Genomic DNA, 6000 nt, shown 5'->3' on the forward strand with positions numbered 1-6000 from the left:
TCATCCTCACCAGGGTCTTGACCTACTGCAGTTTGATGTTGTAACTCACTTCAGTGGGCAAATGCTCACCTTTGATAGCCACTGACACCCTGGAGAATTGTGCTCTTCACAGATGAATCCCGGTTTCAACTGTACCGGGCAGATGGAAGACAGCGTGTATGGTGTCGTGTGGGCGAGCGATTTTCTGATGTCAATGTTCTGAACACTGCCCTATGGTGGTGGTGGGTTTATGGTATGGGCAGGCATAAGCTATGGACAACGAACACAATTGCATTTTATTGATGGAAATTTGAATGCACAGAAATACAGTGACAAGACCCTGAGGCCCATTGTCATGCCATTCATCCATCACCTCATGTTTCAGCATGATAATGCACGGCCCCATGTCGCAAGGATCTGTACACAATTCTTGGAAGCTATCAATGTCCCAGTTCTTCCCTGGCCTGCATACTTACCAGACATGTCAACCATTGATCTTGTTTGGGATGCTCTGGAGCAACGTCTACGACTGCGTGTTCCAGTTCCAGCCAATATCCAGGATCTTCTGACAGGCATTGAAGAGGAGTGGGACAACATTCTACAGGCCACAATCGGCAGCCTGACGAACTCTATACGAAGGAGATGTGTCGTGCTGCATGAGGCAAATGATGTTCACACCAGATGCTGACTGGTTTTCTGATCCACGCCCCCCTACCTTTTTTTTTAAGGTATCCGTGACCAACAGATGGTTCTGTATTCCCAGTCATGTGAAATCCATAGATTAGGGCCTAATTAATTTAAATTGACTGATCTCCTCATATGAACTGTAACTCAGTAAAATCTTTGAAAATGTTGCATTTATATTTTTGTTCAGTGTATTTAAATTAATTAAAATCCTCTGATCATGATGATGCCTGTGTTTTCTACTGCGTTTGAAAATGTAGCCACGAGAGAGCAGCGCTGTGTGTGTGAAAGAGTGATCCACTTACAGTGAGGCTAGTGATGAGACAGCTCACATGTAGATAACTACTGTACAGTATGGTAGGTGACACACCCTCTGCACGGGACCTTGTCTAAACATTGATACTGGCACTGTCACATTCTCATATTCTGGAACTTTATTTCTAGTTCATTGTGCCGCTCATTTAATTCCAGATTATTAGACTGGCTTTTGTCTTTAAAATACACTGCTCAAAAAAATAAAGGGAACACTAAAATAACACATCCTAGATCTGAATGAATGAAATAATCTTATTAAATACTTTTTTCTTTACATAGTTGAATGTGCTGACAACAAAATCACACAAAAATAATCAATGGAAATCCAATTTATCAACCCATGGAGGTCTGGATTTGGAGTCACACAAATTTAAAGTGGAAAACCACTCTACAGGCTGATCCAACTTTGATGTAATGTCCTTAAAACAAGTCATAATGAGGCTCAGTAGTGTGTGTGGCCTCCACGTGCCTGTATGACCTCCCTACAACGCCTGGGCATGGTCCTGATGAGGTGGCGGATGGTCTCCTGAGGGATCTCCTCCCAGACCTGGACTAAAGCATCTGCCAACTCCTGGACAGTCTGTGGTGCAACGTGGCGTTGGTGGATGGAGCGAGACATGATGTCCCAGATGTGCTCAATTGGATTCAGGTCTGGGGAACGGGCGGGCCAGTCCGTAGCATCAATGCCTTCCTCTTGCAGGAACTGCTGACACACTCCAGCCACATGAGGTCTAGCATTGTCTTGCATTAGGAGGAACCCAGGGCCAACCGCACCAGTATATGGTCTCACAAGGGGTCTGAGAATCTCATCTAGTCAGGCTACCGCTGGCGAGCACATGGAGGGCTGTGCGGCCCCCCAAAGAAATGCCACCCCACACCATGACTGATCCACCGCCAAACCGGTCATGCTGGAGGATGTTGCAGGCAGCAGAACGTTCTCCACGGTGTCTCCAGACTGTCATGTCTGTCGCATGTGCTCAGTGTGAACCTGCTTTCATCTGTGAAGAGCACAGGGCGCCAGTGGCGAATTTGCCAATCTTGGTGTTCTCTGGCAAATGCCAAACGTCCTGCAGGGTGTTGGGCTGTAAGCACAACCCCCACCTGTGGACGTCGGGCCCTCATACCACCCTCATGGAGTCTGTTTCTGACCGTTTGAGCAGACACATGCACATTTGTGGCCTGCTGGAGGTCATTTTGCAGGGCTCTGGCAGTGCTCCTCCTGCTCCTCCTTGCACAAAGGCGGAGGTAGCGGTCCTGCTGCTGGGTTGTTGCCCTCCTACGGCCTCCTCCACGTCTCCTGATGTACTGGCCTGTCTCCTGGTAGAGCCTCCATGCTCTGGACACTACGCTGACAGACACAGCAAACCTTCTTGCCACAGCTCGCATTGATGTGCCATCCTGGATGAGCTGCACTACCTGAGCCACTTGTGTGGGTTGTAGACTCCGTCTCATGCTACCACTAGAGTGAAAGCACCGCCAGCATTCAAAAGTGACCAAAACATCAGTCAGGAAGCATAGGAACTGAGAAGTGGTCTGTGCTTACCACCTGCAGAACCACTCCTTTATTGGGGGTGTCTTGCTAATTGCCTATAATTTCCACCTGTTGTCTATTCCATTTGCACAACAGCATGTGAAATGTATTGTCAATCAGTGTTGCTTCCTAAGTGGACAGTTTGATTTCACAGAAGTGTGATTGACTTGGAGTTACATTGTGTGGTTTAAGTGTTTCCTTTATTTTTTTGAGCAGTATATGTATTTAACCTTTATTTAACTAGGCAAGTCAGTTAAGAACAAATTCTTATTTACAATAACGGCCTACCCCAGCCAAACCTGGACGATGCTGGGCCAATTGTGCGCCGCCCGATGGGACTCCCAATCATGGCCGGATGTGATACAGCCTGTATTCAAACCAGGAACTGTAGTGACGTCTACGGGCAGCAATATGTTTTTATTCAGATCTTTCATGTCAAAACCTTTCACAACAATACTAATTGACAAGAGGGAAAACAGTAGCTTGTTCCTAGATCTGTTTGTGCGTTAGCCAACTTGACACACAACGATAGAAGGGTTGGCTAAAGAACATACAGATCTGAGACCAGACTAGCAGAACAGAGGTCTAAAAAGGAGCTAAAAGACAACGGTGATACTTGTGACTCATCACTAAAGCTCTTGATTGCGAAAGGTCAGCAAATAGCATGACAATCAAGTTAAGTGACTTGTGAGCAACTTTCTCAGAATCAACCACTTATTATACAGGAGTGACACCAGAGAGACTTCTGAGGACATGCTAACCCCTTCTGTGGAATCACACAAGCACTGCTACTATGCATTACTTAGAATGAGACCAATTATTGGAGAATGTCATTGTTAGCCAAATATGTCACATTATTCTATCTGTCTAAGCATGAGTTTGAATGTACTATATCAGTAACCAAATCTGTGGATATTGTGTCTAACATGGGCAATTTGTGTTGTATTTTTTATTTTACTTGTGTATAAGATCAAAAACATGAAGATAACACAAAAAAATAGAGGTTTTTAATCTTGGTAAGCAGTGGTTAGCCCATCCACCGACCGATCCAGGGAAAATACAGATGAACCTACAGGAGAGTAGCCCAAATGATTTGGATCCGGTCTGTTGTAGAAGAATGCAGATGTGTAATATGGCAGTGCTTAATAGCCATTCATCCTCTGCTGATCTAACAGGAGCAATACCTACACAGTCCTGGAGGAGTGGCAGCAATTCACTCATCCCCCATCTTCAGCAAATAGCATGACAGGAAGACAGCCAGGTGATAAAGATGTCACATTCTCTGTGATTGTGCAACAAGCCTGATGTGAAAAGCACCTCGCCAGTTAAGCATGTTCAGTCACTTTCTGCATCACCTGATTGTCTCATGATTTTTTATTTATTTCACCTTTATTTAACCAGGTAGGCTAGTTGCGAACAAGTTCTCATTTGCAACTCCGACCTGGCCAAGATAAAGCAAAGCAGTTCGACACATACAACAGCACAGAGTTACACATGGAATAAACAAACATACAATCAATAATACAGTAGAAAAATCTATATACAGCATGTGCAAATGAGGTAGGATAAGAGGTAAGGCAATAAATAGGCCATGGTGGCGAAGTAATTACAATATTGCAATTAAACACTGGAATCGTAGGGTGTGCAGAAGATGAATGTGCAAGTAGAGATACTGGGGTGAAAAGGAGCAAGATAAATAAATAAATACAGTATGGGGATGAGGTAGATTGGATGGGCTATTTACAGATGAGCTATGTACAGGTGCAGTGATTTGTGAGCTGCTCTAACAGCTGGTGCTTAAAGCTAGTGAGGGAGGTAAGAGTCTCCAGCTTCAGAGATTTTTGCAGTTCGTTCCAGTCATTGGCAGTAGAGAACTGGAAGGAGAGGCGGCCAAAGGAAGAATTGGCTTTGGGGGTGACCAGTGAGATATACCTGCTGGAGCGCGTGCTACGGGTGGTTGCTGCTATGGTAACCAATGAGCTGAGATAAAGCAGGGCTTTACCTAGCAGAGACTTGTAGATGACCTGGAGCCAGTGGGTTTGGTGACGAGTATGAAGCGAGGGCCAGTCAACGAGAGCGTACAGGTCGCAGTGGTGGGTAGTATATGGGGCTTTGGTGAAAAAAACGGATGGCACTGTGATAGACTGCATCCAATTTGTTGAGTAGGGTATTGGAGGCTATTTTGTAAATGACATTACCGAAGTCGAGGATCGGTAGGATGGTCAGTTTTACGAGGGTATGTTTGGCAGCATGAGTGAAGGATGCTTTGTTGCGAAATAGGAAGCCGATTCTAGATTTAATTTTGGATTGGAGATGTTTAATGTGAGTCTGGAAGGAGAGTTTACAGTCTAACCAGACACCTAGGTATTTGTAGTTGTCCATGATGAGTGTGTTCGGTCTCTATAGAGAACAACAAACAAAGCGAACCCATCTGATATTTATCTTATTGACTACAGTGGATGAAAGTAAAGTATGGCAACGGCCTTTTTCTCTTTTCAATTATAACACCCATTTTTCCTCAAACACATATGTGATCAATAGCAGGTAGTCACAGGCAGTCATTACTAACTACAAAAATGTAATCGCATAAACATAAACTTTGAGTTAGTTTGAGTCAAAGATGTTGCAACTACCCATTTAATGTGTACAAAGGTAGGGTAGAATTCACTCTTTGTACTAAGTGAGATGTAAGGAATGGGCTGGTTTGAAAAGTAGGACCAAATTCACTATGTTCCAGGATTTTACCTCGATTCCTGTAACAGTGTGAATTTGGAACATTGCCTTTAAAAGCCGCAATGCCTATAACTCGTGATTGGATTGAATACCGATCTTAATTTGGCCCGAATTTTGTAGATATTAAATGGATTGCTGCAGTTGCAACATATTTGACTCAATGTGTTTATGCATGTTCCCTTTTGTAGTTAAAATCTAACTACTAAACATTTAACTTATAGTAAAGTTGTATTGATAATTATTTATTATTGCAGTGTTCAAACACTCAGTGGTGTGTCTCTAGGTTTTTAGTAGTTGAATATTAACTACAAAATGAAAATGCATAAATGAAAAGTTAGAGTCAAAGATGTTGCAATTGCAGCTTCCCATTTACGTGTATAAAAGTAGGGCCAAATTCACTATTTGATATAAGCAAAATAAGGAATGGGACTGCTTTTAAATGTAGGACCAAAAGCACTCTGTTCCAGGAATCAACACACACCAATTTCTCACATCTCACTTAAAACAAAGAGTGAATTTGGCCCTACTTTATACACATGAAATAGGAAGCTGCAGTTGCAACATCTTTGATTGAAATTAGCTTTGTGTTTAATTATATTCATTGTTGTAGTTAAAGGGGAACTGCACCCGCTGATTTGGCCTCGTTTTTTGGCTTGCTCCGCAAGAAATGCTGGAGGCCATGACAGAAGCCAAATGTGGGTTGGCTTGGGGGTGTGATTTGATGTGGGTGTTTCTTGGGTGTGTCCTTGCCACACCCA

The sequence above is a fragment of the Salmo salar genome, chromosome ssa26, assembly GCF_905237065.1.
Source record: "Salmo salar chromosome ssa26, Ssal_v3.1, whole genome shotgun sequence".
NCBI classification, from domain to species: Eukaryota; Metazoa; Chordata; class Actinopteri; order Salmoniformes; family Salmonidae; genus Salmo; species Salmo salar.